We start from the raw sequence: 19,196 nt of genomic DNA, 5'->3' as shown, positions 1-19,196 counted from the left end.
CTGCCAGCCCTGTCCCTGTCTTCGGGTCCCAAATGTTAACTCTGCATAGGTCTTAAAGCCTTTATCCTGGGTCTCATTATTTGCTGTGGGAATCTGCCTCATGGCAGTATTCAGTACTTTCTCAAGCAGAGTCCACAAAATTTTGAAGAAAATTTAGGGACACTTCTAAGTGTTTTATTCCTCTCAAGCACCTCATTTAGTTATTCAGTCAACAAATACAGAGTACTTACTATGTGCCAGGCATTGTATTGGGCCTTAAGAATACAAGGATCTCTCTGCCACCATCCCTCCCTCCCTCTCCACCAAAAAACAAATGAAAATGGAAGATGGACAAATGGATACAGGTACCATGAAGAGAGACAGCATGGATAAGGAAAGCCTTGATGACAGATAGACTTGGGTTCAAATCCCCTCCTAGCACTTCTAGCTAGGCGACCTTGGGGAGATTACTGAGTTGTTTCAGAGCCTGAGTTTTCTCATCTCTAGAATGGACACAATCATACCTATCTTGCAATGTTGCCTGAGCATTTGAGGTAAGGTGTGTGAAACATTTAATCATTGTGGATACTCAATAAATGGGAACTGCTATTAAAATGAAATATTTGCTTAATACTGATTTCTACTCATCAGAAACCAGGCTAATGGGGCAGTTCGGTATTTCTCTTTTGTTTATATTGGGATCCCTAGATACAGATCCCCAGACAAGGATTCATGGACAAGGAGGAAAGGGATCCCAGGAGGAACTGGTAAGACAATGGTGGGAGTTAGACAGAAGAGGAAAAAGCCACATAAGGATACAGTTTCAGGCAATGTCCCATGGAGGGTAGCTCTGGTGTATAACACTTCTCAGAATTTGCACCTATTCCAAGCAAAGAAGCTGGGATTTCATTCTTACACACTCACCAATCAATAGCAAAAAGGATGGGAACCCCCAAGAGCTCTGGATCACTACATGTGAAGGGAAAGCAGTGCCATAGCCCGAGGGAAGAGCTCCAAGGTTTCAGGTGCTGGCAGCTACAATCAAAGGCACACAGAGTCTGAAAGATTAGTTCATGGAAATGAGAAAAAGGATATGAGGGTATCTGGGTGAAGCACCAGCTATGTTGGTTATACCTCCCTTTTCTGACTTCAGGGGGACGTTAGTCCTGGCCCAACTAGCCCCAAGAAGTAAGATGCCCATGGTTCATAAGCATGGGCAGTTTGGAGAATTTCCGAATCCAAATAGGGCTAATGGGGGGCTTTGGGATCACCATGGCTTAAGATGAAGTCTTAGCCTACCTTTTTTTTTTTTTTTTAAATTTATGATAGTCACACACAGAGAGAGAGAGAGAGAGAGAGGCAGAGACACAGGCAGAGGGAGAAGCAGGCTCCATGCACCGGGAGCCCGACGTGGGATTCGATCCCGGGTCTCCAGGATCGCGCCCTGGGCCAAAGGCAGGCGCCAAACCGCTGCGCCACCCAGGGATCCCCTTAGCCTACCTTTTTATTGCCTGTGGCACTTTGGGCAACTGATTTAGCCTCTGTGACTTATATCCTCTCACTCATAGAAGAGGAATGACAATATACTTTTTGTAGGTTTGTTCTACAAGGCTGTCTTTCTGTTCACGGATTGATCTGACATATATATACTGAACATCTGCTATATGTCAAGCTCAGGGCTTGGGTACATTGAAATGAATCAGACACAGGTCCTGCAATCCAAGACCTTGGCAGCTAGTGGAGGAGGCAGACATATAAATTATAGACTCCTTGTCCTTCCTTATACATGATCTGTCTCCCTTCCTCTGTCTTCCTTTCTATCTCTGTCTTGTTTCTGACGCCATGCCTTCTCCACTCCCTCATCCTGCCCCACGTCCTCCCTCCTTCACTTCCTCTCTGCATTCCTGTCTTGCGTCCTCTTACCCTCCCCACAAACCTAGTTTTCATATCCACTAGACACTCTACAGCCTTCTACCCTATCAAGTTCCTGCCTCCTGCCGTTCTTTTCCAAGGGCCTTTCTGAAGGGTACAGAGTGGATGAAGTTCTGGGGAATCCAATTCAATCCAGGCCCTCTGGTTTGGCAGAAGGTGACATGGAGATAACAGGAAACCACTCAGAGCTTTAATTAAAGGTTGGGGGCTGGAGGAAGAGGTGAACGTGGGTGTACAAGTGCAAGCAGCAGTCCTGAGTCCTCAGGAATAGCAAATAAAATACATGGCTAATTGTTTGGCGGCAAAGTGTGGGTGGTGGTGCAGGAAGGTCTAGAGAGCAGAGGAGATTTCCCTGCTATTTTGCAGATGGGTAGACTCCCAAGTGTACTGGGATGGGCACCAGGGAATTTGTGGCTTGAAATCTAGCTCTGAAACAAGCTGCATGATCTTGAATATTGTTTTCCTCATCCACCGGATATGCGTAGAGACCGTGACTTCTGAGGGTTGTGTGGTCCTCTCAGCCAGGAACCCCGCTTTTAAAAATATCTTGATTTCTCTCCCTGTTGTGTCTCAGTCTTGGAATGACCCCATAGGGGCTCTTATCATATTAACCAACTTTTTTCATTCCAGGATCCTAGCAGATGACTACCTTTGGGCTTGGGAAAGACCTACCTTCAAGGCCCTGGAAGCAGACTGTTGGCTGGAACCCAGTTACCATTGTACTGCGAAGTCAAGGGCAACTGCTCCAAATAGAGAGAGTACTCTGGTAACTTATATAAAATAGTACTCAGACTTAAACATCATGACTCAGTAGCTTTCTGGGCCCTGGAATCAGCATTTTAAGAAACACATCAGAGATTCTGATGTGGTCAGTTGGTGGACCACTGTTTGTGAGTCACTTCTAGACACCTGGGATTAGCTCGACCTCAAATACTCCGACCTGGTTGTGGAAGGTCTCTAAGCATCTTTCCTTGTCTGCACCATAGGGCTCTTCACCCCTGCCCTGTCTTCCTGCAGGATTTCTGTGAGGAACAGATGAAATGGCAGATGGGAAAACTCTAAGAGGCTACACAGATTCAAAGATGATGCCCTTTGTGTGAGAAGCTGCGCCACCTCCAAGCTCCCTCTGAACTCAGCGTCACAGGGACTGCAGACAGAGAATATTCCAGGGAATACTTCAGCCCCTCAGCCCACCTCCTGTATCACTTCCTCTTGGCCAGTGGTCTTAACTCTAGCCGTTGCTGTGGCAACCAGCAGAGCAGGTGTACTCAGGTAGCACCTGGCTGAGGTGTGCTGTAGAGCTATTGCCTTCTGCCTTCGAGCTTCCTGCCACCACAGTGTAAGATAATTTCAGGAATGTGTGCTCCATTCTGATACATGTGCAGTGCTGCAAATGTGAGGGGGTTAACACCCTATGGGCTAAACATGACCCAGTGTAGGGTGGGGACTGGTGGTGCATATTCTCCATTTCCCTCTCTTGGGAAGACAGTTCCAAGTTCATTCAGCTCCTCAGAGGTCCTGGTGGGCTGGAGCCCCCTTACTCACAGTAGTTATCAGCTCCATAGAGCCCCCTGGGGTTGACTTTTCCTCCTGTCCTGTTTCACTCTTCCTGGACCCTCCTCCTTTTCCTTAGGATCACTTCCCCAAACACCTACCTTAAGCTTCTACTTTGTACTTGGGTCACATGCAAACCTCATACACAGGGATCTCCAGAACAATTCTTCCTATTACAACCTTAAATCCTGAACCTCATATCCAAACCCACCTGCTTACACCATGCTCCATCCTATAATTGTCCTCAGTTATCTTAAAGGTCTAGTGGTTCTCTTTTGGGAGAGAGCTGGGAGGGAAATACATCTGCTCGGGTACTAATCCCCCCCTCCCAGACAAGTATGTTATGTAACAACCCCATTAGGTCCAAAGGTGAACACAGAAGGGACATTTCATCTCATTTCTTTTAACATTCAGTAAAATTAAGGAGACAAAAATGAAATGCCACTGAAAGTTACTTTTCTCTTTTTTGCTTTTTTTTTTTTTTAATCCTCCCACTTCCTGTTTCCTCTTGGGAGATTGAAAACTGTCTTCTCACACATTTCTCATTATCAGAACTTAATGAGAATTCTAATTAGGACTACTGCACACTTCGGTGGTAGTTTCCAGAATGTAGCTCTCTGGCTTCTGACTTGTCAGGCTGCCAGTCTTTTGCATTCTCGCCAAAGATGCCCTCTATCATAATAATACTAATCGCTATCATTTATTGAAAGTCTACTATGTGCCAGGCCATTTGCATATATTAGCACTGGTCCTCACAAAAATCCTATGAGGTAGGAGCCATGAAGTGATGGGGCTAAAGCCATGCTGCTAGGAACTGGGATTCAAACTCAGATGTGTTCTCTGGTCAAGGACTTCTCATGTCCCACCTGCACAGGGAGTCATGGGGAGAGAGAAGATAAGACAACAGGAAAACTCGCCACAGCTCCCAGAGTAACCGTCAGTTCCAATCAGAATGTTTGTTATGAATTATTATATCTCCAGCCTCGGTTTCTTGGCCTCTATTGCTATAATTTAGGGAATCCCAGGAGACTCTGAGACACCCAATTAGAGGGGCAGTAATAGCAGACCCAAGAATAGACTGATTGCTTATTCATTATTCTTATTTCTGAACTCTTCCATCCATCGTACGGAGGGCTGTCAGCAATTACCATGACGCTCTTTCCAGAAAAGGGCCTCTTAGCCTGGCTAATCACCTCACTGAGAACCGAACAGTCTCAGGGCAAATCCTCCTGATGTGACATCAAACTTCTGTCTCTGGGGCTTCCTGGTGAACTCCCAGTGGACACCCTGGGGCAAAGTGAGAGAGAACTGGACTTTTGCAAAGGAAGGAACAGTCCCTTTTAGGCTGTTAAGTGCCAGTCGTTTTGTTGAACAGCTGTGCCCAGAGGCAATGTGGTCTTATAACAGATCAGCAGATTAATACCAGGTAATGAAGGATCAGGTGTGAGCTGGGGTCCTCTGCATAGCAAGAGAGGAGCTGAGTGTGTTCCCTTCTCCTTGCTGCAGAGCCTCTGTCATCTTGCTTTTTTTCTTCATTCTCTGGCTTCCTACTCTCTCCTCTACTCATCCTCCTGAGCCCCTACTTAATAACACCACACACTTGGATACCTCGTAGAGAGTGTCATTGACACATGGTATCACCACTGCTCAGCCCCTAAAGTCTGTGCCCCCCCCCAAAACACGTCTCTCTTTCTAACTCTGTTTCTCCTCTCTTGCTCTCCATCTTCGGGACTTTGTGTCCCTCTCTTCTCTGTCTCTCTGTTTTATTCTCTTATTCATGGATATACAAAGGATTAGTTGTCTCTTGAGCTGAGTCCACGTTAAACCATCACCACTGTCTTCCATTCCTACTTGTTTCACACAGCAGTATTCACATTCAGAAGGCAGAATTTCAGCAATGGCCACAATAGCCAAACTGTGGAAGGAGCCTCGGTGTCCATCGAAAGATGAGTGGATAAAGAAGATGTGGTTTATGTATACAATGGAATATTACTCAGCTATTAGAAATGACAAATACCCACCATTTGCTTCAATGTGGATGGAACTGGAGGGTATTATGCTGAGTGAAGTAAGTCAGTCAGAGAAGGACAAACATTATATGTTCTCATTCATGTGGGGAATATAAATAATAGTGAAAGGGAATATAAGGGAAGGGAGAAGAAATGTGTGGGAAATATCAGAAAGGGAGACAGAACGTAAAGACTGCTAACTCTGAGAAATGAACTAGGAGTGGTAGAAGGGGAGGAGGGCGGGGGGTGGGAGTGACTGGGTGATGGGCACTGGGGGTTATTCTGTATGTTGGTAAATTGAACACCAATTAAAAAAAAAAGGCAGAATTTAGAATCCAGATCTGACTGACTCCAAAGCCTGTGTTGTTAGAAGCTGCCTCCATTTCCCTTCTTCTCACTGTCCACATCCTCTCTGTTTCCAGTTCCTGCCATGTTAATACTCTAAATAATTCTTGAACATGATATACACCTTCCCATCCTTACTATTTGTTTATTTGTTCAACATAAACTACCAAGCACCTGCTATGTGTCAATACCTATAGTAGGTCTGGAACAAATGTCAGAAAAGTCCGAATAGGGCAAGATTCCAGTCGACAGAGGAAAGAGATGACTACTATGTCTGCAGAGTTTTCATTACCTCAGGCCTGGGTTAATGTAACAGATTTTTCTCAACCCATCTTCATATGCCAGGTAGACTACCTAGAAGTTAGTTTAAACCCTTTAATGGAATTCCTTTAGAATAGAACGCCTATAGAAGAAAGGGGTGTTATATAATATCCCCCATAACCTATCCTGCAACCTCCCCAGACTCATCTTTTACCAATTTTCTGCCTTTTTGTGTTCTAAGAAAATTAGGCTGTTGGAAGTTCCCCTATTATCCACCATGCTGTTTCCTGCCACCTGGCTTGGTTTTTTCCCTCTGTCCTGAGTGACTTTCCTTCTACATTGGGTTAACTCTACTCATTCTTTAAGACTCATCAGAATTTTCCCAATCCTCTCCACCTAGATCAGATGCTCCTCTTCATGACCTATAAATATCCATTACTGAGATTATTATACATTGTTTTTTTTATTGGTGTTCAATTTGCCAACATATAGCATAACACCCAGTGCTCATCCCGTCAAGTGCCCCCCTCAGTGCCCATCACTCAGTCACCCCCACCCCCCTGCCCACCTCCCTTTCCATCACCCCTTGTTTGTTTCCCAGAGTTAGGAGTCTCTCATGTTGTGTCTCCCTCTCTGATATTTCTCACTCATTTTCTCTCCTTTCCCCTTTATTCCCTTTCACTATTTTTTTATATTCCCCAAATGAATGAGACCATATAATGTTTGTCCTTCTCTAATTGACTTATTTCACTCAGCATAATACCCTCCAGTTCCATCCACGTCGAAGCAAATGGTGGGTATTTGTCGTTTCTAATGGCTGAGTAATATTCCATCGTATACATAGACCACATCTTCTTTATCCATTCATCTTTCAGTGAACACCGAGGCTCCTTCCACAGTTTGGCTATTGTGGACATTGCTGCTAGAAACATCGGGGTGCAGGTGTCCCGGCGTTTCACTGCATCAGTATCTTTGGGGTAAATCCCCAGCAGTGCAATTGCTGGGTCGTAGGGCAGATCTATTTTTAACTCTTTGAGGAACCTCCACACAGTTTTTCAAAGTGGCTGCACCAGTTCACATTCCCACCAACAGGGCAAGAGGGTTCCCCTTTCTCCACATCCTCTCCAACATTTGTGGTTTCCTGCCCTGTTAATTTTCCCCATTCTCACTGGTGTGAGGTGGGATCTCATTGTGGTTTGGATTTGTATTTCCCTGATGGCCAGTGATGCGGAGCATTTTCTCATGTGCATGTTGGCCATATCTATGTCTTCCTCTGTGAGATTTCTGTTCATGTCTTTTGCCCATTTCATGATTGGATTGTTTGTTTCTTTGCTGTTGAGTTTAATAAGTTCTTTCTAGATCTTGGATACTAGCCCTTTATCTGATAGGTCATTTGCAAATACCTTCTCTCATTCTGTAGGTTGTCTTTTAGTTTTGTTGACTGTGTCTTGCTGTGCAAAAGCTTCTTATCTTTATGAAGTTCCAATAGTTCATTTTTGCTTTTGTTTCTCTTGCCTTCATGGATGTATCTTGCAAGAAGTTGCTGTGGCCAAGTTCAAAAAGGGTGTTGCCTGTGTTCTCCTCTAGGACTTTGATGGAATCTTGTCTCACATTTAGATCTTTCATCCATTTTGAGTTTATCTTTGTGTATGGTGAAAGAGAGTGGTCTAGTTTCATTCTTCTGCATGTGGATGTCCAATTTTCCCAGCACCATTTATTGAAGAGACTGTCTTTCTTCCAATGGATAGTCTTTCCTCCTTTATCGAATATTAGTTGACCATAAAGTTGAGGGTCCACTTCTGGGTTCTCTATTCTGTTCCATTGATCTATGTGTCTGTTTTTGTGCCAGTACCACACTGTATATGGTTTTACAATTACCTGCTTAGGTGTCTTTCTCCCTATTAGATTGGGACCTTGCAGAATTAATTTGTCTCTGAATTCCCATTGCCTAGAATAGCGTGTAAAGTAAGGCAACTGATAAATACATGAATGAATAAGTGAACAAATTAGTGAAAGAGTGCTATTTTTACTACACCTTGTTGCTTTTCTGAGCATTGATAGGCCAAGACTTATTGAGCACAAGGGACAATTTGTAACTTGTAAGACCTGAGGACAGAAAACCTTCCTTTGATTGTGGTGGTGGCGGTGGCAGGCGGTGTTTTAGACTCCTTTGAGCATGTGATGTGACCTTTACAAGAAAGACACACATAGACATATGTTTGATATAGTTGCAGGGAATTCGTGGATTCCCAACGCTCATATGTGCCAACTTCTGGCTCCCTTGAACACAGTATTAAAAACTCCATCCCAGGAAATGAAACCAGGTTACAAATGATCTGCCAGAGAATCTCTGTCCATTTAGGAAGTTTTGTAGGAGCAGAGACAGGATTAGAATTTTGTACCTTTTCTATTTCCCTTAGGACATCACATTTCCTCTTGGCTGAAGAGTTTGGCCATTGGTATGGAAACCCTCCCCGGGAAATGTTTTCTTTCTTTGTTGCTACTGACATGAGGCACTTTGCTATAGCCCTGCAAAGTGACTTGGTCGATTCTTGGAGACACTATGTAGGTTAATTGAATGTAATTAAGCTGGTCTAAGTTGCATCTGGCTTACTTCTTAATTATGTGGCAAGTTGCTTCTGGGACTTTCTTTCCTCACCCCTAAGATTGTACTAATAATAACAAACCCATAGACTACTGAATAGATAACATTTAAAGGGTGTTGAGTAGGACATCTTATATGTGAAACATGCTCGTGGATCATATAATACCACCACCACCACCACTACCACCACCATCCCCAGCATTCAAGTCTTTCGATCTATGTGATGCTTTATCTGTACAATATCATCATATTTTGATCAGTCCTTTTTGTAAAGCAGAGGGATGCTGGCAGATATCATTTCCTTCAAGTACTATTCCACCAATTTAAATATTGTGGTTCTGAGGAAGAATCTTTGCAAATGCTGTCATCTCTTTATAAGTGTCCACCTGGGATCCAGCATTTACATAAAAGCCCTTAAATTGACCTTCAGAAGTGGAATTTTCTCTATTCCCTTAATGTTTCAGACTCCCTTCTGTGCTCAGAAGTTGATGAAATCCGAAATCTGCCCATTTTGTGCTTTTTAAGAGAAAACCCAGTTTAAACACTTAATTTTATTGGTGACTTAAACCTGTGTTTGCCATTTTCTTTGCAAGGAACTCTGAGATTTTGAAAGCAGCCCTCTGCAAATAAAAACATCATGACCAGACTTCTCAGCACTCCCTGTGTGGATGGATAGTTTTGCAAATGGAAAAAAAAATGGTGCATTTTCCTGATTCCAAGTAGCTGAAATTTGACTAAAAAATCTTAGCAGCCCCAAGGCCATGTAATTTAGTGCTCCAGACACTATTCAGCCATCTGCCATCCACTTCCCCAACCTTATTGCCCCTCCTCTACAGCCCCATTTGGAGACTGTAAAACTTTGATTACCTAAAATAGAGTGAAAAAGATTCTGAATAAATAAATTTTCTAGTTCATTAGGTAATCATCCTGGTAGATAAAGATTATTTGGCAGACCTATCTTTGCATACTGTCACTGTTACTTATTAAGTGCGTCCTTGGCCAAGTCACTTCACTTTCCAGGGTCTTTATTACTCCAAGAAATGGGAATGGAAATGGAAACATTTCAAGGTTATGCTGAAGATTAGAAACAAATTTGTAAAGCATATGGCATGTAATTGGTGCTTGGGAAGAGTTGGTTCCCTTCCCCTTTTCATTCATTCAACAATTTATTGGATAGTTTCTGGGTGCCCAACACATTCCTGGGAACTGAGGATAGAATGTCAAACAAAACCCTATTGCAAAAACAAAAAACAAAAAACAAAAAAAAAAAAAAAAACAAAAACCCTATTGCCCGTGCTCTTAAGGAGTCTAGTGGTAAAATAGGATATGTTCTAAGATGGGGAAGTTTAGCATGCTTTAGGAGTCCATAGGAGAGGAATCTTTTTTTAAAAAATAAATTTATTTTTTATTGGTGTTCAATTTGCCAACATATAGAATAACACCCAGTGCTCATCTCGTCAAGTGCCCACCTCAGTGCCCATCACCCAATCACCCCCACCCCCCACCGACCTCCCCTTCCACCACCCCTAGTTTGTTTCCCAGAGTTAGGAGTCTTTCATGTTCTGTCTCCCTTTCTGATATTTCCCACTCACCTTTTCTCATAGGAGAGGAATCTAACCCAACCTGGACTATAGGTTATAGCCAGGATCATGGATGTTGATTATCATCATCATGGTGATGGTGATGGTGATGATGGTAGTCATGATTTTGAGGAGGATGATGGTTACAGCATTCATATTTTGTGCTGGGTGCTATTGGCGTTAAATGACATGACAAGGACTACAAATCTGATCAGTGTCAGAGTCTGTTCCAAACTGAGGTTCTTCCCAACTCCAGAGAGTCTTGGACTCTCTGGCAATCTCCAAGCTCATGGGGCTTGAGGATTTATTCCAAAGCGGACCAGAAATGAAATTTGGAGCATCCAAATCCTTGTACTAGGATGACATTCACTATACCCCCCCCCCCTTTTTATAATCCAAGCTTACTGTTTTCAACATTTTGGAAATTCATATAGGAAGAAACTGGTGGATTACCAGTACCACATGTCTACCAAATACCATGTGCTCGAGACCACATTATCACAAACACTTTCTGTGACCTGGAATGGATATGTGCAGGTGACCATGCTTTCATGAGCCCAAGAGGACTTTGACAAATAATCTGTGAAATAGGCATTAGTGAGATTCAAACTCAGCTGTGGCCAACTCTCTCAAGATTGGTTATAAACATCCCGAGGAATCAAACCATCTCTTGCCTAGACTATAAATTCTGTGGCTGAGAATGACAGTATATGGGAGTTTGCTGGCAGGGGGATCCCACAGGTGTGTCTTTGTGCAGCTTAAGCATTAACAACATGACAACAGCTCAAACATGGCAGAGAGATAACACAGACATTAATTAAATCAGCCAGCCCAGGTGGGCTCCCTCTACAGAGACTCAGAAACTGGAGATAAGAGTAAGGAGTTACCTTTGAGGTTCAGCCTGAGAGAAAACCAACATCCCCACCACCCTTGAATGCCTCCAACCATCTGGTAAAACAACAGGCTGTCAATCATCCAATGAGGAAAACTGGTCCTGATATGCTCAGTGCTTAAAAAGAATGGGGTTGATAGCAGTTGTAAATTGATGGGAGGCAGCCTGAACACCTACAAAGGTGATCCCAGCCAGAATATAGTGGTTTTCATGAAAACATAAAAACCATAATCTTGATCCTGGCATCCTCCGCCCTCTGATGCACTTCAGGTTCATTTCTCAGCTCCCTCCTTCCCCAAACACACCAGTCCCTTTAGCTGTCACTCTTCTATCTATATGAAAGGTCTTATTAGATTGTATCACACAGTTGACCTGCTCCCTTGCCTACCTGCCTGGAAGATCCTTAAAGGTAGAAACTCTATCTTATTAGTCTTTTTAACTTGTGCCATAGTAAGACCAATAGAGCTTCCCTGCGCTAGCTCAGATAACAGGTTCTTAACTTTTTTGTTGAATAAAGGAAGGGAGGGAGGGATGGGATGATGGGAGAGAGGAACGGAGGGATGCCAGCTGTTTCTTCCATGGAATGGACCACCCAACATGAAACACTGCGGCCACCCAGACCATGGAATACTCCATTTACTAAGATTATCCTACTGAGAGATATAAAGCCAGTCCTTCCTCCTTCAGCCTTAAGTTACAGAAGGGGACAGTAATATCTCTCTCCTCTGTTCCTTCTAAATCACTTTGCCTAGGTGCAGCCAGGCACAATCTTAAATCTTAAACCCCCATTTCCAAGACCTTTGCTCTGCACTCCTCACCTCAATATGAATACACTACTCTCTTTCGTAATCATTTCTCTCGGCTGTCTCCCCGGTAAGGGAAATTGTTGTAAACTAAGGCAAGGGCTTTTAGCTTGGTGGGCTCATGGTCATGTAGTTGTGGATAGCCTTCAGGGACCCTTAATCCCCTTGAAACTGAATATGTAATCTTGTATAAGATTGTGCCAATCAATATTAGTTTCCTGGCTTTAATGAGGTATTGTGGTTCTGTCGGTTGCCGCCACTGGGCAAAGCTAGATGAAGGGTACTTGGGACTTGTCTGTGTTACTTCAAAAACCTCTTGTGAATCTATCATAAGCCAAAATAATAAAAAGTTTTTAAGAATCTCATGAAGCAAGAAAGTACATAAAATAGGGAAAAAAGAATCTTATGAATGTACCTGTTCATTTTTCAAGGAGAAGATTCATAACTTTCCTCCATGTTTTAAAGTGGAATTTAGTCCACAAAATTTTATACACATGGATATTACTACTTACACAGTTCTGAGACTTAGTACCTTTATCTCTCTCATCAAAGTACGTCCTCCTATGGGCTGTCATTTGTCATCACCAACGTCTGCTTCCACACTAAATGGGACCGGAGGAAAGAGAAGAAAATTCCTTGTACTGCAAAGATTAATTCCATACTAGTATTTCTCTTATGCTCTATAATATTGAAGAGAATGTCTCTTTTGTTTGTAACCCTGTGTTGTGTTTTGGAAGACCCTATTTTTATTGTCTTAGGTTTGGGTTGATAGTGAGCCTTGGTTTAGGAGTCAGAATAAAAGTTGAGTGAAAAGATTACTCACTTTTGGTACTGACCTTTCCAGGGTTAGTCTCAGAAGCTCTGAACAACTTGCAAGAAAACCATGGTGTTTAATAGGGGTAGTGGAAGGGGAGGCAGGCGGGGGGATGAGGTAACTGGGTGATGGGCACTGAGGGGGGCACTTGATGGGATGAGCACTGGGTGTTATACTATATGTTGGCAAATCGAACTTCAATAATACATATATAATAATTTATATCTATCTAGGTATAGATATGTATAGATATCTATGTATAGATATCTATGTATAGATAGATAGGTGTAAATTTCATAGCCACCCAAAGTCCCCAGGTCTCTTCCTCCAGTTAGAAACATGGCAGCCCATGGTTCCTATCCCATGAAAGAGGGAGTGTGGCTGCTGTGTTGGATTCCGAAATTGGCTGGACCTTGAGACAGAGGAATTAAGTTTGAGTTCAGGTTCCATGAGTTATTAGCTAAGGGACTTTGGACAAGCCACTTAATATCTCCAGGCCTCAATTTCCTATCTTCCAACTGAGAAAGGTAACATTACCCTCATGAGTCTTGAGAAATACATAGAACAGGCATGTGAAAGCACTCTGAAAACTCCAAAATAAGACACAAATGTGAGAGATTATTATTAAGGAGAAATATGGGAAAAGAAATGACCTAGACATGGGATCTGGAAATAGGCCAAACCTGTGCTATGCCCTTTATGATTGCTGCCTAAATTAAAAACACTGTCAGAATCACAGATCCTAAGCAAAGGTAAGATATATCTGTATCATAGAAGGTTTTAATGTATTCCCATGTGGAGGAAAGAGAGTGGATATATTGACTTCCTTAGACCCAAGGGAATCCTGTCCTATCCTATCCTATCTTATCCATTCATTCAGTATTCACAGAACATAATCTTAGCATCAAACCATGTGATACATGCTAAGATATGGAAACCAATGAGACATTGGTCCCTACTCTCCAAGAGTGGAGAGTTTCATATGGGAGACAGAAACTACTCCTTTCTAGGGAAAGAAGCAAAATAGAATCAAAGAAAAGCAAGCAGTTTTAGGGGATTTTGTTTTTAAAAGAACCATTACCAACATCCAGAGTGTTTTGGCCATCAGTTCACACTGCAATCAATCTTCTAAACTCTAATTCACCCATCTGCAGACTTGGATGGTGAGCATTTCTTTAAAGAGGTAAGAAAGATTCATTTCTGCTCACCAGCCACCAGATAAGAAGTAGGTGCATAGGTTGTTTTATTTTGCATTGTCATGTTCAGTGGATGCTTTTTCAGATATGTTCTTTTTATATCAAAGCAACTACATGCACAGTTAAAAATATGAACCCACTTTATAAGAAAAAGTGGAAGTCCTCTTTACCCATGTCTCCTCATCTCCCAAAGGCAAGCATTTTTAATGGCTAGCTCTTCTTCCACAAAGTTATGCTATATTTCTAACTATGCACATATGGCTATTTCTCCATTAATTTCCCCCAGACTTTCTTCATTGATTTCCCTCTTTGGGAAGATAACGTTTCCATCCTTTTCTATGGGGGTGAGCTCTTTTCCCCAATCTTGGACTAAAATGAGGGTTCTGTGGGTCTGAGAGCCTGCAGTGCATCATCCCATAGAGGCTGTTCCTCACACTGAGAGGCTAGAGGAGGAGAGTTTTGATGTGGTCAGTGTTAGCAGGTTCAGTCACACAAGCAACCTTCCCACAGGCACTGACTGCTAGCTCTTGCTGGAGTTTTCCAGTTGGAATTGCTCTGGAACCAAGCCTCCTGGAATGTAGGCTGGCATTGCAAATGCAAAAGAACTTTCAAGATGGAAAACTGACTGGAAGCGCAAGGATAGCTCTGGGGACCCGGGTGGAGGAGGAACTGAGTGGGTGGTAGTGGGTGGAATAGAAACAAGATAGGACATCTGCACAGTCCCTGGTACGGCTCAGAGAGGAAAGGGACGAAAAACAGTAACTCTTAGGGATGAGACCTTCATATACGATAACAAGCTGTGGGGAAGCCGAGGGATTATTCGGTGTACACTGTTGGGACAAATGTTGGCTAGCAGTTTGGCAAAGACTCAGGTTGATCCTCACGTAAGATTTAACACTGAAAAAAGAAAAAAAAAAACCCAAACCTTCCAGGTCGAGTAACAGCTTTAAATTTTTAATAAAAATATGCACCAGAAAACAATAAAATTGAATATTTACTGAGGTACTGAAACAGAGGTAATTATGGGTGGACAAAACCACAAAATAAAAGATATATTTAATTATATATACGATATATGTTTAAAATGTATATATCATTATAGTATATCTATTATATTTAAGATACATATTCCCATGTGGAGGGATATTGAATCTCCATATCTATATACCTACATCTCATATATATATCTCCAATATATCTCTATCCAGTATATATCTAACACATATAATATCTCGAGGTATGTATATCTTTGGCTTTAAAAAATGTTAAAAGAAAGCAAAAACAGGACAATATTCTGAACAAAGATGACAAACCAAGCCTCAATATTCTCAACATAAAAGAGCTTATAAAACCATTATGAAAATCACTAAGCTCCTGAGAGCTAAAATAGCCAGAAAATAAAAATCACAAAGAGGAAACAAAACGGCTTTAAAAACATATGGGAAAATGTTCACCCTTACTAGTAATCAAAGAAATGCAAATTAAAACAGAGACACTATTTTCAGCCAGAAAATGTGTAACATTTTCAAAAAAAAAAAAAATACCCCAACTGATGGGGGTGTGGTAAAATTGATACTCTCATGCACTGCTGGAGGCAATGTGAGTTTGTGCAGCCCTTTTGGAAGGCAGCTTGGCAGTGTGCATCAAGAGCCTTAAAAATATCCATGCTTCTTAATTCAACAATTCTAACCTCCAAGGCAGCAATCGTAAATGCAGCCAAAGCTTTTTGTGTTAAAAAACTTCATTGCAGTGTTGGTTACCACAGTAAAAAGAAGAAGGCAGTCTAAATGTATAACAAGAGGAGGAATGGTTAAGTAAATGATGGAGTCCATTTGTTGGATTATTATAAACCATTAGTAGTGAGTCAGACCAACCTGGGTCTGTTCCTGACTTATCTTCCCTGAGCTCCAGGGAATGCTGCTTGCATTTCTGTTCATGCTTCCTTATCTGTAAAATTGAACTAATGGGCCCCTGCTAGGTGGTTGTGAGAATTTGGCTTGGTATTTGGTACGTTGACTAGGGGTACTTTTCTTGTTTCTCTTTCTTTCCTGTTTTAGCACCTGGCACTGGTGTTCTGAGGGGTGGGATAGTTATTTCTGTATCTCAAAGGATTCTGGTCCAGTGATTTTACCAGAGGAAGAAGACTAAAGGGTTTAGGAGCCCATGGGGTGCCGCTGAGTGCAGCTGCTGCATAAATGTATGGTGAGGGCTTCAAGGACCCCATTCACCACCCCTCCACCTCCCTCATTCCTCTCCTAAAAAACACTCCCATTTCAGTTGGGATTGAATAGATGATTTTGCATTAGGTACTGAGAAAGGGGAGTAGAGGTTACAGAGGTGTTTGTGATGGTGAGATGAATAAGCCAGTCCTTATGCTCAATGAAAAGTTTTCTCTTTTTAATACTTATGCTTTGCAAGATGCTTAGTGGCACATAATGTTCTCCGTGTACATGAGAAAGTGAAGACACTCCCCTCTGTACTGTTAATGGTCCTGTTTTCATCCTCAATGGTGACATATTTTCCTTATTCCTATGGTGGACACAATTCCTTGTGATGTTTCTTTCCTAATGAGCTAAAATGTCTTCAAATCAATCCTGGGAATCCTTTAATTTAAAAACAACAACAACAACAACAACAACAAATTGACATGCAGCCAGAATAAGTAAGAATTCTTGGAGGAACCACCATCACTAGCTTTGTGATTCATTCAGCAGGTATGTGTTAAAAACCTATTATGAAAAAAAAAAACCTATTATGAAGCCAACTGGACTCATAATGCCAGTTGTACCTGTCACTTACCTTCTCTATACCTCAGTTCACCATCTATAAAAGAAGGAAGATAGGCAAAATGGCCTCTTTCAGCTGCAATGTTTTACATGCATGTTTTCAGCACAGGAAACAGTGCTGCAGAAGTCCTGAGGGATAATGCATTTGAGGGAGAATGGATGAAAAGAATGAATAAAGAAGGCAATTACTGAAATAAATCGTAGAGGTAGGTGAAAATCTATGACCCAGAAAGGTGAAGTAACGTGGCCAAAGCCACGTACCTTATAAAGAGGGAATCTAGTATTCGGTCCCAGGTCCAGGTAACCAAAATCCATGCCCCTGCAATCACCAAAGACCTGATGAGACTTGACCTCTAGAAAGCTCTCCCCTCTCCCATAGCAAGGCTGACATTTGTCACAAGTTAGTTATAGTTGGATGCAAGGGCATTGGAACCGGACCCTGAGAGGCTGACCCAATTATCATCACTCTAACCTGCCACACAAAATTTAAAGCCAGCCACATTGGGAGGAAGTGTTTGCTGGGCTCTGATAAGGGCTTACATGGAGCGATGCCCTGCCTCACTCACCAGACTCCAACAAATTCCAACTGTTTATTTGATGAAAAATAGTTTGCCTTCCATTTACATTTCCCCTGATGGTGGGGGTCTGCAGGCTGAGCCAAGGAGTAGGATTGTATAGCATCAGGCTGATGTGTTGCTCATGCTATAGGAATGCACCGACTCAACAGGGAGGGGATGAGGACACCATTGCAATTCTCCAGGGCACCTCCACCAGGTTTATGGAAGCAGACCTTTTGTACGAAGCAAAGCAGACTTAGAAACAGAATGTACCTTCCTAATGACTTTCTCTTAGGAGAGTGAAGAAGGAAAGAAGAAAATGAGGGAGATAGAATGAGCTTTGCAAGAAGGTATTTACAATTAAATTGCATTTTAAAGGGAATGTGGAAATCCTTGCTCTGCAAAGAAGGTGGAAAGAAGCCAGCAAATTTTAGTAGAAAGTTAGAAAGTGACACAGGCTTTGGAGTCAAGAAGACTTGAGTTGAAGTGTTGATCTGCAATTATCAGCTGTATGACCTTGGCCAATTAACCCAGCTGGGAATCAGCGTCTGAAAATAAGGATGATATACTTGCATGTTGCAAAGGTTGTGACACAGAAGTCACTGAACGGATTTTTTTCTCTGTCTCATTAACCAAGAAATATGTACAGTAAACAGGAATGGGTAGAGACAGAACACCCTGGAGTCATAAAAGTGGTCTCTAATTAGAAGCATGGTAGTTGGCACCTTGGAATCACCAGGAGTCTTTCTTAGAGAGGAAATCAGTTTTGAGTCATTGGAAGTAGCATCCCCTACAGAGAATGGGAGAGAGAGGAGGTGGAGGTTTTGGAGCCTCATTTGGGAAGTAGATCATGTGGTCTCATTCTCTTGGAAAGGGGATGTATATAAGGCATTTGGATCCATTTCCCAGGGTTTGAGAGAAGGAGTGAACTGATCACTGAGCTCAGACCCTGAGACGGGAAATAGTTGGGACTATAGGGTTCTGTGGGTAGCAGGTATAATGTCCCCAGTCCAACAGTCAAATGAAATGCTTTGTAATGGGGCTCACGTTTGGGCATCCTTGGCCAAGCTTAATTGAGAAAGAATGAGATTTAAAAAAAAAACAAACACAGTGTGGATCCAGGAACTGTAGCGCCAATGTAGACAGAGAGGACAAACATTATCTGTTAGACTCTGTAGCACAGTGATTCTCTTGGACTGTAGAATCATCTGGAAAGCTTTGAAAACAAATATTTGTTGTGAGCTCTACCCCAGGCCCATTAAATCAAAATCATCATGTGTAGCCGGGCTTGAGAACCACAGGTGTAGACCAACTTTATAAAGCATTTGGGTTGTTTTCAGTTTGGGGCTATCATGAATAATGTTGCTGTGAACATCTGTGTGAAAGTCTGTGTGGACACTGGTAAGTAAGTAGGAAAATGTGGTCTATCTATGCAATGAGATACTTTTCAATGATAAAAAGGAGCAAGCTACTACATCATGCATGAGCCTCAAAAACATTATGTGAAGTGAAAAAGAAAAGCAGACACAGAGACAACAGATTGTACAATCCTATTTCCATGACATGTTCAGAAAAGATAGAAAGAAACGTAGATTAGTGGTTTCCTGGAGCTGGGGATAGGAATAATGGTTATCTGCAAACAGGCATGGGAGATCTTAGGAAGGTGCGGGTTTGTGTGTGCATATGAAAGTGCATTCAAATTGATTTATGAGGATATTTGCACTGTTTGGGTAAAGTTACTAAAAATCATCAAAGTGTATAATTGTAGAGGATGAATTTCAGGATATGTAAACTATAGCTCCATAGAGTCATTTATAAAAATTCAGTGAGGCAACAAGAAGCAATGGTGGTTGTGGACTATTTAAAAGCCACAGATTTTCCTG

The sequence above is a fragment of the Canis lupus genome, chromosome 6 (genome assembly GCF_011100685.1).
Source record: "Canis lupus familiaris isolate Mischka breed German Shepherd chromosome 6, alternate assembly UU_Cfam_GSD_1.0, whole genome shotgun sequence".
Classification (NCBI taxonomy): domain Eukaryota; kingdom Metazoa; phylum Chordata; class Mammalia; order Carnivora; family Canidae; genus Canis; species Canis lupus.
This window is presented reverse-complemented; position numbering follows the sequence as displayed.